The sequence below is a fragment of the Pituophis catenifer genome, unplaced genomic scaffold (assembly GCF_029215685.1).
Source record: "Pituophis catenifer annectens isolate HBS135680 unplaced genomic scaffold, rPitCat1.0.hap2 SCAF_2, whole genome shotgun sequence".
NCBI lineage: Eukaryota > Metazoa > Chordata > Lepidosauria > Squamata > Colubridae > Pituophis > Pituophis catenifer.
In genome coordinates this window covers 111,922,821-111,938,881 of record NW_027256882.1, presented here as the reverse complement: position 1 = coordinate 111,938,881, position 16,061 = coordinate 111,922,821, and positions in this window count along the sequence as shown.

The window sequence follows — 16,061 nt, the reverse complement described above, 5'->3', positions numbered from 1 at the left end:
ATGGTAGCATTGCTACTAGATATTTTCTACTGCATTTCTTTTACTTTTACTTTTACTCCAGGTGCACCTGTCATTCCATTATTTTATTATTTCAGCTTTGAGTCAAACAGGTAAAATACGGGTACCAGATCTGCGCTTAAGAGTTGGAATTGTGTATATTTCTTGGATGTCATCAAATGGTCTTCATAATTTTGGCAAATCATATGGGGTAGCCCTCTAGTAAGGGCCATAGATTTAATACAGTGCCTCCCAACCTTCCGACTCTCCGGACCGGGGGTGGCGATGGTGGGGGTGGGGGAGAGGGGATGGTTCAGTACAAATGGAGCTTGGTGCACAAGCATGCACGTGTGCTGCTTGTGCAAATGGAGTTTTGTGCTTACCCACCACATGCGTGGCCCAATTCCCAAGAGGCTATATCCCGGTACTGGGCCACCCAGGGGTCAGGGACTCCTGATGTAATATATTTAATGCTAGTAAATAAATTTGCATCCCTGTGTCCTGTTCTTTTAAGAGATACAGTAACAGCAGAACGGAAAAGACAAGAAACTGGGACTGAAAATGAAGGAGCCTGGAATATCAACAAATACCTTTCTGATCCCACCCTTTACTATTCACTTGACCTTGCATCTGATGCAATAGGTGGCAAAGCATAACAGATTTGATACAACTTGAGACTGTTGATGGATGCTGAGGGTAATGCTAAGCACAATTTAAGACTGTCTCACTCCTGGAATGGGAATGAGCTGAAGGTAATGTTGTGGGGACATAGCAAATTAAAGAAGTTGAAGGACATGCTTGTGCCATGGTCAGGTGTCAGTGGGGAAAGGTGCTTTATCAGGTTATAAAGACCCTGCTTTATAGTAGTAGTGCTTAAACATGATCATGTTTGGGGGGGGGAAGGATATATTTAAAAATGCAAGAAACCTCCTGTGATAATTTTCCACAGCAAAATAACCACTATATCCCTGAAACATCTTATTGTTTAAAGAATCATGATGAGCATAACCATTTTCTATCCTGTGAGGTGTGAATTGGATATGATTTACAGAAAAAAAAAGATATTGAGGCAGACAATATGGATTCCCCACAGAGTAAATATAAAAAAACAGACCTAATGTTGGAAATTACGAAGAAAGGAGCCAGAAATAAGATAGCCAGTTTCATAATCTCTTTCTCTGAAAATATTGTTGTTTTTGGAAATCCGGTGTAAATTTCAGGCTGCTTCATCTACAAATGAATGTCATAACAAATAAAAGTTGCCAATTTGAACAGTGGCATGTAGTGCCTTCCCTATCAGAGAAAACTGATGTATTTGGAGCTTTTAAGATTATTAAAATGTGGATTGAGAGGATTATAAATTATATCGAGAGAATGGATAGAGTTTTCTGTACTGTTAAAAAAATGACAGTGTTTCAGGCTGAAATGAAATTTATTTCTTATGTTACCAAGCTACCCTCTTAGCTTTCTTCTGAATCACAGGCCTACAAATAGAGGAATGGCCAATATTAGATGGGTTTTTAATTTAAAAAATATAAGGTATTCAGAGAGTGTTCATAATGTGTTTTTTATTAAACCTGGATGCATAACTGTTGGGATCAAGCCAAGGTTAAACATAACTTTTAAGAAAGAGGGAAAGCTGCGAAGCAGGCTTGCATTCCAAAAAGGCCGGGAGGAAAGGTATTGTATTGTATTGTATTGTATTGTATTGTATTGTATTGTATTGTATTGTATTGTATTGTATTGTATTGTATTGCATTGCATTGCATTGCATTGCATTGCATTGCACTGCACTGCACTGCACTACACTGCATTTAGAAATTGAATAAATAAATAAATAAATAATCCCCTATCCAAGTTTAGTTTAATTTATATTAAATTAATAATTAATATTACTCCACAAGTATAGGCCGTATCGGACTTTGGGAGCCCGCCCCCGCTATATCCGAGCAGTGGTGCGCTCCGACCCTCCTGGTTCTATCCGACCTCCTGGGGGTTTGAGAGATTGGGGCCCTGGGCTTAGGCTGGTTTATTTTAATGCTAGGCCTGTGGTCAATAAAGCTCCCCTCATCACAAATCATTTGTGATTTGATTGAGGAGGAAACCGCAGACCTGGCTTGCATTACAGAAACCTGGTTGGGCCCAGAGTGGGGTGTCCCTCTGACTGAATTGTGCCCACCAGGCTTCCGGATGCTGCACCAGCCAAGGGCCCAGGGGAGGGGAGGGGGGGGTGGCGGTGGTTATTAGGAAGGTGCTTAGTCCGCGGGAGGTCACTGTTCCTAAGATTGACGGATGTGAGGCCCTCCTCATGAGGTGGGGCCCATATGGCCAGTTGGGCTTGTTGATTGTGTACCTGTCTCCCAGCTGCGTATCAACAGCCCTGCCCGGACTACTCGACGCCCTCTCAGGGCTGGTGGTGGAGTTTCCCAGACTTATTGTACTGGGGGACTTCAATCTGCCATCCCTGGGTGCAGCATTGGGAGTGGCTCGGGAGTTCATGGCTTCCATGGCAGCTATGGACCTGACTCAGATTAGTGGCTGTGGGTACCGGCATCTCGGTTCAGGGGAGAGTTGCCATCGCTGACTATAGGGGGTGAAGTTTTGCCCCCTGTAGACAGGGTGCACAACTTGGGCATCCTCCTGGATTCATGAGCTTAGAAGATCATATAACGACCGTGACCAGGGGGGCATTCGCCCAGATACACCTGGTGCGCTACTTGCGTCCCTACTTGGACCGAGATGCCCTACGCACAGTTACTCATGCACTGGTCACCTCACGGATTGACTACTGCAACGTTCTCTACATGGGGCTGCCCTTGAGGACTACTCGGAGGCTTCAGCTGGTGCAAAATGCAGCCGCGCGGGTTGTGATGGGAGAATCCCGATATTCCCATGTTACACTCCTCCTGCGCGGCTTGCATTGGTTACCGGTTGCCCTCCAGGTGAGATTCAAGGTGCTGGTGATGACTTATAAAGCCCTATATGGCTTAGGCCCAGGATATTTGGCGGACCACCTACAGTCAGCAACGATATCCCATCGCCCGGTTCGTGCCCATAGAGAGGGCCTGCTCAGGGTGTCATCGGCTAGACTGTGCCGGCTGGCAGCCCCCAGGGGTAGAGCCTTCTCGGGTGTGCCCACCCTCTGGAATCAACTTCCCTTGGAGCTCCAATTAGCGCCTGACCTTCGCACCTTCCGTCGTGAATTAAAAACTTGGCTTTTTAAATCGCTTGACCTGGTCTGATGGGGGTTTTAAGGGTTAAATTTCAAATTTTTCAGATTTCAGATTTTATTTTGTATTGTGGCTTGTGTTTTTATTATTGTGAGCCGTCCTGAGTCCATTGGGAGATAGGGCGGCATATAAACCGAATTAAATAAATAAATAAATAAATAAATAAATAAATAAATAAATAAATAAATAAATAAATAAATATAATCATTTCTTCATTTATCACATTCAATACCAATACAATTTTTGTGGATGGAGTCTACCACTGCAGGCTTGTCCGGGCTGTATCTAGCCCTAGGGCTAAGCCATCATGAGATCATGAGCTCTTTCTTCAAATATGGTACAATTGTGAATCAATTTGGAGAAAGAAGGCCAAACAATGGATGATGATAATAATAATAATAATAATAATAATATTATTATTATTATTATTATTATTATTATTATTATTATTAATTATTATTATTATTATTATTTTATTTCTATACCGCCCTTCTCCCGAAGGACTCAGGGCGGTGTACAGCCAATTTAAAAACACAAGACACAACAATAATTAAAAATTAAAATAATTAAATAGATTTGGCCGATTTAAAACCCCAAAAATTAAAATACCCCAATTTAAAATTATTATATTGACAGCCCTGCCTGGCGGAACAACAGGGTCTTCAGTGCGCAGCGGAACACCCGGAGTTTGGAGATCTTACGTATTTCCGGGGGCAGTTCATTCCACAGGGTTGGGGCTCCCACGGAGAAGGCCCTCCCCCTGGGTGTCGCCAGCCGACATAACTTGGCTGATGGCACCCTGAGGAGACCCTCTCTGTGGGAACGAACTGGTCGGTGGGAGGCTATTGGTGGCAGAAGACGGTCTCGAAGGTACCCGGGTCCTGTGCCATGGAGCGCTTTAAAGGTGGTAACCAACACCTTGAATCGCACCCAGAAGACCACTGGGAGCCAGTGCAGCTCGCGCAGGAGGGGTGTCACGCGGGCACAACGAGGTGTGCCCATAACCACCCGTGCGGCCGCATTCTGGACCAGCTGGGGCCTCTGAGTGCTCTTCAAGGGGAGCCCCATGTAGAGAGCATTACAATAGTCCAGCCGGGAGGTGACAAGGGCATGAGTGACCGTGCGCAAGGCGTCCCGGTCCAGAAAGGGCTGCAACTGGCGGATCAGGCGAACCTGATAAAAGCCCCCCCTGGCCACGGCCGTCATATGCTCTTCTAAAGACAGCCGTGCGTCCAGGAGGACACCCAGATTGCGAGCCCTCTCTGTGGGGGGCAAAGATTCACCCCCAATAGTCAGCGATGGCACCTGCTGACTATATCGGGACGCCGGCAGCCACAGCCACTCGGTCTTGGAAGGGTTGAGTCTGAGCCTGTTCCTCCCCATCCAGACCCGCACGGCCTCCAGGCAGCGAGACATCACATCAAGGGCATCGTTGGGGTGGTCTGGGGTGGAGATGTACAGCTGAGTATCATCAGCGTACAGGTGACACTTCACCCCAAAACCACGGATGATCTCACCCAGAGGCTTCACATAAATGTTGAACAGAAGAGGCGAGAGGACCGACCCTTGTGGCACTCCCCATGCGAGATGCCTCGAGGTCGACCTCTGCCCCCTGCCAACACGAACTGCGAGCGGCCGGAGAGGAAGGAAGAGAACCACCGCAAAACGGTGCCCCCTACTCCTAACCCCTTCAACCGCTGCAGTATGACACCATGGTCGATGGTATCAAAAGCCGCTGAGAGATCTAATAGGACTAGGACAGAGGAGCAACCCCTGTCCCGGGCCCTCCAGAGATCATCCACCAACGCGACCAATGCCGTTTCTGTGCTGTGCCCCTGCCTGAAGCCCGACTGGTACGGGTCTAGATAGATAGCTTCATCCAGGTGCCTGGGCAGTTGTTGTGCCACCACACTCTCAACAACCTTCGCCACAAAACGAAGGTTGGAGACCGGACAATAGTTAACTAATTCAGCCGGGTCCAGGGAAGGCTTCTTGAGGAGGGGCCTCACCACCGCCTCTTTCAAGGCGGCGGGAAAGGCACCCTCACTCAGAGAAGCTGTTATAATCCCCTGGAGCCAGCCTCGTGTAACTTCCCGGGAGGCCAGTACCAACCAGGAGGGACACGGGTCCAATAAACATGTGGCGGCACTAATCCTACCCAGAACCCTGTCCACATCCTCGGGAGCCACAGGATCAAACTCCAATGATGATACCAATGGTGTTGATGTATAGGTTCTCTGGAGAAGTAGGACAGGGGTGGGTTCTAATTACCTTTACTTCCAGTTTACAACGGGATCGCACGCACATGCGCAGATCACCTATGATGACATCCAGGGTGTTGGACAGAGCCTCCTGCCAGTTTTACTACCGGTTCCTACAAACCGGTCCCACTGAAGTAGGACCAGTGTCATTGCTTTGTGGCCGCATTGGTAGTGCTTCCGCTTATTTTGCTATAGACAACAATTAGGCTAGTGTGTAAAAACAAGACAGGATTTCTGAAAACAGGATACTGCCATGGAGCCTCAGTTTATTTCTTCCTAGCTGTTCTGGACTTTTTGTGTAAACAATTGTTTATAACTAATAGACTGACGTCAAGGAAATCAATCTAAAGATAAAGAATAAATCTACTGTTTGTATCAGGAAGTGATCAAGACATTATGCAGTTATAATCCAGTATATATCTTCCTAGTGGATTATTATTGCAGACTGTTCTAGTTGAAGGATTCTGGGATTGCAGATTAGGAACTACCCAAACTATTATTTTTTGCTTTGCTTTGTTAGACTAGGTTAGATATTTTTTACAGTAAAACAGCGCACAAGGAGTTGGCAAGGTGACCACAGATGCATTATGGCACTCTTTCTATTCAAAACTTTGCTAATAAAATATCTTTTTAGCCTTTTCCAAGCTGATGCCTGCCAGCTTGTTAGGGCTATAGTATTCAAAATCCTCACCATCCCTAGAATTATAGATTTGGAAGGAATCATAGAGGCCTATGATTATACCCCTTTGAAAGTGTGGTTTGGATAGCAGTATGGAAGGGACGAAACTGACAGGCTAATCACAATCAGTCTCATTATTAATGGTTCTATATCAAGTTGAAAAGCAATAACATACAGGATCTGGGAAGAATTTGTTATGAGACTAGTATTATTTAACATTCAATGACCTAGAAATATGGATTGATCAGCTACTTACCAAATTTGTGGATGAGATAAAGTTGGGAAGTCTGGACAATACCCCGGATTATGGCAGAATGTGATTATAAACTAATTCTGACAGGTTGGAAAAGTAGCTGAGAAGAACAAGCTGTCTTTCAACAGGGGAAAACATCATGGAAGAAATATAAGGCATACATATAAGGAGGATTCATGGCTTGGAAATACCACATTAGAGAAGGACCTGAATGCGGTCACCGATAACCAGCTGAACACGAGCCAGCAATGTGAGACAGCTGCCAGAAAAGCTAATGCCATTGTGGACTGCATTGCAAGTAACAAAGATAGTTATTATTCCCCTCTACTCTGCATTTGTGAGACTGCATTTGGATTATTGTATACTGTTCTGGTCATCACATTGCCACAAGGATATTGACAAGTTAGAACAGGTTCAGAATAGAGTGACAAAAAAAGGATACAGAGAATTGAGGATATCCCTTATAAAGAATGGCTGAAAGAAGACGACATGATATGTCTTATGACATACATAAAAATACATAGGAAATATGTACTTTTTCCATTGGCTGAAATATGGAGTAGACATACCGGTAATAGACAGCTTTTAAGAAAATGTGGTAGTCTGAAAAAGTACTACAAGAGAAAGAGAAAGAGAAAGACAAAGAGAAAGACAAAGACAAAGACAAAGAGAGGGGGGGAGAAGGAGAGAGTGAGTGAGTTAGTTAGTTATTGGTTACCACTGACTAGTACAACTTTCCTTTTAACTATTCCTGACAGAAAAATCTAAACAACTGTGGGACAGTTCGCTTACAGTAGTTGCTGGTTCACCATCTCTTGAGATTTTTAAGAAGAGGCTGGCTCTATTTTCTTGCCTTGTATTCAACAACTTATGGACAGTTTTAGCAAGGCCTGCCAAGACTTTGGACTAACAATCAGCCTGAAAAAAACACAAGTCATGGGTCAGGACATGGATTCACCTCCCTGTATTACAATCTCTGCACAAGAACGGGAGATCGTCTATGACTTTGTATGCCTCGGCTGAACTATCTCTAACACTCTCTCTTTAGATACTGAGCTGAATAAATGTATTGGTAAAGTGGCCACCACATTTTCCAGACTTACAAAGAGAGTATGGCTTAATAAGAAGCTGACGGAACATACAAAGATCCAGGTCTATAGAGCCTGCATCCTGAGCACACTCTTGTACTGCAGTGAGTCTTGGACCTTTTACGCAATGCAGGAGAGAAAGTTAAACACCTTTCATATGCGCTTCTCCGACAAATTCTTGGCATCACCTGGCAGGACAAAGTTCCAAATAGCGCAGTCTTGGAACGTGCTGGTATTTCTAGCATGTATACACTATTGAAACAGCGATGTCTACGCTGGCTGGGGCATGTTGTGAGAATGGCTGATGGTCGGATTCCAAAAGATCTCCTGTATGGAGAATTAGTGCAGGGAAAGCACCTCAGAGGGAGACCACAGCTGCGATATAAGGATATCTGCAAGAGGGACCTAAAGGCCCTGTGAATGGACATTAACAACTGGGAAACCTTGACCTCCAATCGTTCAGCTTGGAGGCTAAAGATGCAGCATGGCCTTCTCCAATTCGAAGAGACACTTGTTCGGCAGGCTGAGGCAAAGAGGCAGTCCTGGAACCAGCGAAATCTGGGGGCTGGGCAGGGAACAGAATATATCTGCCCTTGGTATGGAAGGGATTGCCACTCTCGAATTGGCCTTTTTAGTCACACTAGATGCTGTTTTAAGACCTCTTTCCAGAGCACGATACTATAGTCTCTTGAGACTGAAGGATGCTAATGTACATTTTCATCTGTTGTCAAAGGTTAAATGGCAAATTCCTTCATGTCATGGGTCCTGTTTTTCTGCTTATTTCACTCTGTAAAGCAGTGTTTTTCAAACTTTACAACTTTAGGATGCATGGACTTCAGCTCCCAGAATTCCTGTCAGCTACACATGTTAAAGTTGCCAAATTTGAAAAAAAACCACCCATGGCTATAAACTATCATGTACATTGCCGCTGTATGCAGATAGATATATATATACCATGCTATAATTTGTGCTGGAATAAAAATGAAGGATAACATTTACCTAAAACATCTATGTAGAATATATCATGCTTTGCACATTATACTGTATCATCTGTCTCATAACAAGGCAGGCACTTAAATTATGGTTTTTAAGAGAAAAATAATTGTAAAGAAGCTATTAAAAATAATCTCAGTGTTTATGATGTTTTAGGTTTGGTGCAATGGGTCAAAGTTAAGGACTATACTCTAAACTCCCTATATTGTTTTTATCGATTTTTCCTTTTTGTTTTCCTTTTTGTTAATTTTTTGCTTTTTCTTTCTTTCTCTTTTCTTTTCTTTTCTTTCTTTTCTTTTCTTTCTTTTCCCTTTATATGATTACATCTTCTGTTTTTGGAACAATAAAAATAGTGGTAATACCAATATCAATATTTTATATAAATAATATATATATAACTAGAATTTTATAGAGACTTCTCATTATTTTTTAAGATGATCTAATAAACTTAGCTATATGTATTTAATTATTAAATAAAATAATGATTTTTCTGATAATTGTACATTGTAAACTCCTTGTTTATTTATTTATTTTTTAATCCATCATATCTTCCTTTTTTTTCCTTTGTGGTAGTTACAGTATTTATTCTGATCCTTTAAATGTCTTAAAAAATAAGTTAAAGCAAAATAAAATAAAATAAAATAAAATAAAGAATCAACAGGAAAGCAAGCAAGCAAAACCAGATTTTTTTCAGTTTGTCAACATTAAGATAATAATCAAAAAATAGTTTATTCATATAGCTTCACAGTAGAGTTTTGTTGCCATGCAAATACTTTAAAGAGAAACTTACGCCAAACTGCTAGTGAAAACTGTGTTCCTTTGGAAACCATATAATCAATTCATGAGCTCCATTTAAGAGAAATTATGATAAGTTTTGCTTTGCTAATTAAAAGTGATATGGGTTATACTAAGTCTATAACAAATTCTCAGAGCAATACTGTGTTCAAAAGAATTTAGTCTTCTAATAATAAGAACAGGGCACTGCAGGCATCTTGTCAACAAAGTGAACAACAGAAAGAAGACTGAAAGACAGATGCTAAAAACACACTTCAGCATCCTGGAACAAACAATTCTCTTGATAAAAAAAAAAAAGGAGAAAGTGAGGACACCAGGAAATTAAAATGATTAAAGGGAGCTGAAACCTGATTTGAAATATGCCTCCGTAAAACTAAGTGAGTCTATGGGCTAGCCAAAGAAAATTTCCATGGGATAGGAACCAGTGATGAAATCCAAATTTTTTTACTACTGGTTCTGTGGGTGTGGCTTGGTGGGTGTGGTGTGGCTTAGTGGGTGTGGCAGGGGAAGGATACTGCAAAATCTCCATTCCCACCCCACTCTGGGGCCAGCCAGAGGTGATTTTTGCCAGCTCTCTGAACTACTCAAAATTTCCACTACCAGTTCTCCAGAACCTGTCAGAACCTGCTGGATTTCACCCCTGATAGGAACCCATAGATTTCAACAAAACCTACTTCTATATAATTATGTGTGAGATTGCAGTGTTAGGCAAAATAGGATTTTAGCTACAGCTACAGGTAAGCTTAGGATACAAGCTCAAAGGTCTACATTAAATTACAATCTATGAGAGTGTCAAATTGATAAGGAAGATTAATTCTAACAAGAACTAATTACATTACTAATGATTGTAAGGAGGACTGTAGAATATAAAGTTCTAATTCTTTCTGCTCTAAACTTTTCCTTCAACTGGTAAATTGTTAATACAGTTAATATGTATCAATAAATAATCAATTGTTACGATGACACATAAAAATAATTATACATACTTGGTATATCCAGACACATATACCAAGTAATAATGCAATAAAGATTTCAATATCAAATACTTCAGTTAATTTTTATTATACAGCAAATACATCTATATCTCTATATCTATCTTTTTTTTTTGAAAAAACTTTATTGAGTTTTTTAAAAAAACATAAATATATTGACATTTCCATTAATATCAGATGTGCAGTGGTTTTAACTATATACAGAATATATTTCTGGTGACATTTCAAATTACTTTTTGCTTTTATTTAACACACCTTTTTCTCTTTCTTTCATTTTATCATACATCCATTCATCTCTATATCTATCTATCTATCTATCTATCTATCTATCTATCTATCTATCTATCATCCTCTATCTATTTATATCATCATCATCATCATCATCATCATCATCATCATCATCAATCAATCATCATCATATATCATTCTTTCCTTCCAGTACAATAAAGTATCTAAATAACAGGCTACCAAGCGTTTCATTAAAGTATACAAATATCATTGTATTGAAATAACATGAAATATTAAGATTTACAACCTCAACATTAAAAAAAAATTGGCAGTAAAGTGGGACATCCATTTCACAAAGAAGTATTTTACCATCTCATATAATATATGATTTTGGATTTTTAATGGCATTGTTCCTGGCATCTTAAAAGAGAAAACTTATGTGTGTCAGCCCTTCAAGATAATCCAAACAAGAAGCACAAACCAAGAATACTAATGCTACCTTTATTGTATGGTTACAGTAACAGAATCTTGCATGTCTGAAAGACCTTCTCTCTCCCTTTACTTTTAATTTCCAGAAAACATCTGACATTCTTCCCATGTTCTTTTTCTTTCTGTAGATGGAGAAGCAAGGATCATCTAAACTGTGGCTCTTCCGACTATCTCCCAAGGTCATTATTACATACCATGATACTAGTTATAGGCTCAGGGAAGCTGCCCACCCCCCCCCCCCCACCATTTCATACAAATGCTATATACAAGTTCTATGCTGTTGCTTAGTTGTGAATTTAGCTTGTCTTTTTAGTAGTGAAAATCTACCTGCACACCTAGCACTCACTCCACCTATATCCTATATCCTACATCCTCATCTTTTTTTTTATGCAGATCATGCTCCTTTTTCATTCCCACATAATATGCATCCTGTTAGTTAATTCACTTGAAATGGATAGTGCAAAAGATAGATATATTTGGATGGTTTTTATATAGCCTTTTTACCAGGGCAGTGAGATTTAAAGGACACATATGTTCCAAGTGATGATTGCTGTATGGCATTTTCAGCTGAGTTGATAATTACAAAGTGCTGAAACAGCAAATAAATATAATACATAGTAATATGATGATCAACAATCATAAGCATTGATTAAGACTTTGCATGGCTGAGCAAAATGGAAGAAATATCCCTGGGCATAAATATTTGGATGTGATCTGAAAGAGAAAGTGGTGCTGCAGTAGACCCATGTTCCTGAATTAAAACCATCATTTACAATTCTGAAGTTAGAATGTGAGGGCTCAATACAAAAGTAGAAAAGGAATATAATTTATATGAACTGTATTCACTCAACCAATATGCCTATGAAGTATAGAAAAGCACTCCGGATGCTTAGGAAGCTTCCATCTAACCTAAGTGAAAAGTGACCTGTATGGGAAATGTAATATGTATATAATTACATGGAGGCTCACCACCTATTATTAATATGTGCTACAGGTAGTTCTCCATTTAGAACAGTTCATTTAGTGACCGTTCAAATTTACAACAGCAGTGAAAAAAGTGACTTAATGACCGTTTTTCCACTTATGACCATTGCGGCATCCCCAAGGTCATGTGATTAAAATGCAGACACTTGGCAACAGACTCATATTTATGACATTTGCAGTGTCCCAGAGTCACATGATCACCTTCTGTGACCTTCTGACAAGCAAAATCAACGGGTAAGCCAGATTCACTTAACAATTGTGTTACTAAGTCAACCACTGCAGTGATTCACTTGACAACTGTGGCAAGAAAAGTCGTAAAATGAGGCAAAACTCACTCACTCAACATAAATTTGGGGCTCAGTTGTGGGTGTAAGTTGAAGACTACCTGTATACAAGAAATCAGAAAAGCGAAAGCACAAAAGAAGGAAGGAAAGCGCCTCTAAAAGAATAAACTAGTCATCCCAACTCAACCTGATAATCTTTTTTGCTGGCACCGGCATACCATGGACATAGTGTAACTTGACTTCTGCAGAGCATGAAGTCTCTCATCAGATTCTAGCAGAGAGGCTGATAAAGTAAGAGATGAGCTATGCTATAATTAATTGGATACAGAGCTGGTTAAACAAACACGGACAACTTTCGAGGAACCATTAGAGGTTTTTGTATGTTGAACCTGGGAAAACAAAGAGACATGACTGAGGCACCACTCATATACCTGAAAAATTGTCCTGTAGAAACTGTTTAGAGCATAGCTCATCTCTTACTCTATCAGTCTCTTTGCTAAAATGTGATGTGAGACTTCATGCTCTGCAGAAGTCAAGTTAGAGCTGCTCCCACATGACAGGAGAAGAAACACTATACATTTCTAATATTCATGAACATGCTTTACCTGGTTTCTGAATTAGTCTATTTTCTGGGTTCGTATAATGCTCTAAACCATAAGTGAACCTATTGGTCCTGACTTTGTATAACAAACTGGCCACCAAGATTTAAAATAACCATGTTATCATAATATATGTACATGCATATATTATTTTTCCAAGTTAAATAGGCTGAGAGCTGAGATGGCGCAGTGGTTAGAGTGCAGTACTGCAATACTTCTGCTGATCACCAGTTGCCAGGAGTTTGGCAGATTGAATCTCACCAGGCTCAAGGTTGACTCAGCCTTCCCTCCTTCCGAGGTGGGTAAAATGAGGACCCAGATTGTTGGGAGCAATATGCTGACTCTGTAAACCGCTTAGAGAGGGCTGTAAAAGCACTATGAAGCAGTATATAAGTCTAAGTGCTATTGCTATTGCTGAATGAGCACCAGCCAGAATGCAACCAAAGGCTGTGTTTCCATATTATCGGTTTCTTGAATCTATGTTTGCTCACCAAACCACAAATTACCGGGTTCATACAAAACATGGTTTATAATTCACATGGTTAAACTTAAAAGAATTGTAAGTGAACACAATAAACCGATGGTATACATTAAGGTTGATGTGCAAGCCTAGACTACAGGAGAAGGTTTGAAATGGTTAACATGGCAAAATCCATGGCTCCGTGGACAAGCATTAAGCCCAGCACCCATTCCATGTTCCATCTCAAGGGTAGGCAGACTTTCTTTTCTCTTGAAGTCCATATATCCTTAGGGTAATCCTATAAGGCACTTACACAGTAAAATAGGCTGAATCCAGCAGTAGAGCTAAGAGCACATGCAAACACATTCTCTTTGTTGTCTTCTTTTTCTCTCTCTTTGCAACATCTTTCTTTTCCTCTTCTTCATTCTCTTTTCAACACTTCTTTTCTCTCTCCTAAGCAGCAGGCTGTGGAGAAGAAAGAAATAGCTTTTCTCTAGAGGGCTGACCTGACCTCTTATAGAAAGTATTTGAGGTTAGCTTAGGGTTGACTAAGGCAGCAAGTTACCATCCTTCTTCTATCTGATCCACTACTATAGATTTTGTGAGATATAAAAGTCAGTGTACATTATACACCTTTGTAAAGAAAGCTGTCTCAATGACAAAATACAAACTATTGATCTAAATGGAATTGTGACGGTAAGCTCTTGACTGTCACACAAAATGCTTTCTTTGAAAATAGTAGTGACACTTTGTTTCTTGTAGACACTTCTCACAGTACATCATTGGGCAGTTATTATTTTCCTCTTCGTAGCAAATTTCTTTGTGGAAAGAAAAGAAAGTGACAAAACAAATTACAAAGTAGGGAAAATAACTGGCATTTATCAGTAAGCTGATAAATGCAAGTTGATTATAATTGAATGTTTTCTAAAAAAATGTGAATAATGTAAAGCATCTGCACAATGGAAGTATCATTCAAAAGCATCCCTATGGGAGACAGAAAACATTTTCTTTTTTTTGGACAGGGATCTCTTTCTAAAGAGAATGCAGTGAATTGCAAAATCCTGTTGGTTGAGGCATCGAAATCTGACAAGGCAGGAAGCTGTGGGAATGATTAAATCCAGGGGTGGACTGCTGAAGGTTCGGGAGAACCTCTAGCTAAGATTCTGTGCAGTTTGGAGAACCCCCAAATCCCACTCCTGGCTGGCCCCACCCCTCCCAGGAGTCCCCACATGGCCTGTTTTGGATGCAGGTAAGTGCAGGGCGCATGAGGAGGCTCAGAGAGAGTGAAAAACAGACCTACCGGAAGTTCGGGAAGAGGACCTCCAGAGCAGGGGTGGTTTCTACTTACCTTTACTACCAGTTCGCAGTGGGAGCATGCACGCTTCTGCGCATGCGCAGATCAACTATGATGATGTCGTGGTGGGTGGGCGAGCCTCCCACCGGTTTTACTACTGGTTCTATAGAACCGGATCGAACCGGGAGCAACCCACCACTGCTCCAGAGCCTGGGGAGGCTGTTTTCACCCTCCCAGAGGTTCAAGAAAAGCCTCCAGAGCCCAGGGAGGGCAAAAATGCCCCCCCCATGGTGCAGGAGGCTGACTAGGCCTCCCCATGGCCACGCCCACCCAGCAACTGGGCAGAGAATTGTTAAAATTTTTGAAGCACACCCTGATTAAATCCTATTTCTAGATTGAACCCCCATTGTGAAACCATCTTATTTCAGAAGGTTCCTTATCTCTTGACTGTTATTTGCAGAGATACTGTTAAAGAACACATAGGTGTGCTGTCATAACCCAGTTTTGACAAACTTTGGTATTTTTTTCTTTATTATTAGTGGATGGAGGTTATCACAAGTTCCATTTTCCTCTTATATTTCTTACATTGTTTTTTCAGGAAACTGAGAATTAAAGTGGTTCCTGGTAGATTTCAGATAAGTTTCATTTCAGGATATTAGAAGATTATTTCCCTAACTTAATTTATAATGATAAAAGTTAATCATACTTGTTTACTTTGGGTTATGAAATTACTGAAAAAGTAATTTAGAACTCTTACAGAAAATTTGCTCACATAATTTTTGAGAGCTGTAGAGTGTTGTGCCAAAACAAAGGGGCTGTAGGATGTTGTGCACAGCCACTCACTGTAGTTTATTGTTTAGCAGGATCGGTGAATTAACCAACTCTTTTTAAAAAGTCATGTTCTTCTATACAAAGTGCGATCATAACTAGTAAAGGGTTATAACATACAAGTACTTTTAGATCAAAGATACTCAACCTTTGCAAGTTAGGCCTAAGTTGCTAAAACAGGATCTGAATACACTTGATAGCTAGAGGTTTAATAACTTGGGGGAATGAATATTATCTCAAGTGGATACAACCATATATGTATGGGTGGGATCAGGAATGTGGCTTTTTGCATTTTTGGAAGTAGGAGTTGGGAGTTCTTGATGGTTTGTTTGTTTTTTAATTAAAACTCTCTTTTAATGACCCTGTAGTCCCTATTTTTTAGGTGGAGTTGGGGGCTTTTCAAAAACTTGTGCTACAATTTATCTGAAATAATCAGATAATGGGCATAACTATTTTCTATTTGAAATGACAGAATTAAAATGAGTGAGCATTTGTTTTTTTACAGATATCAAGTAGAGATGAAGGTAGAGAACAAGTAAGATATTAGACAGGGAACAGTAATATGTTTTCTTTTCCCGCAAAAGTAAGAACCTAATTTGTCACAACG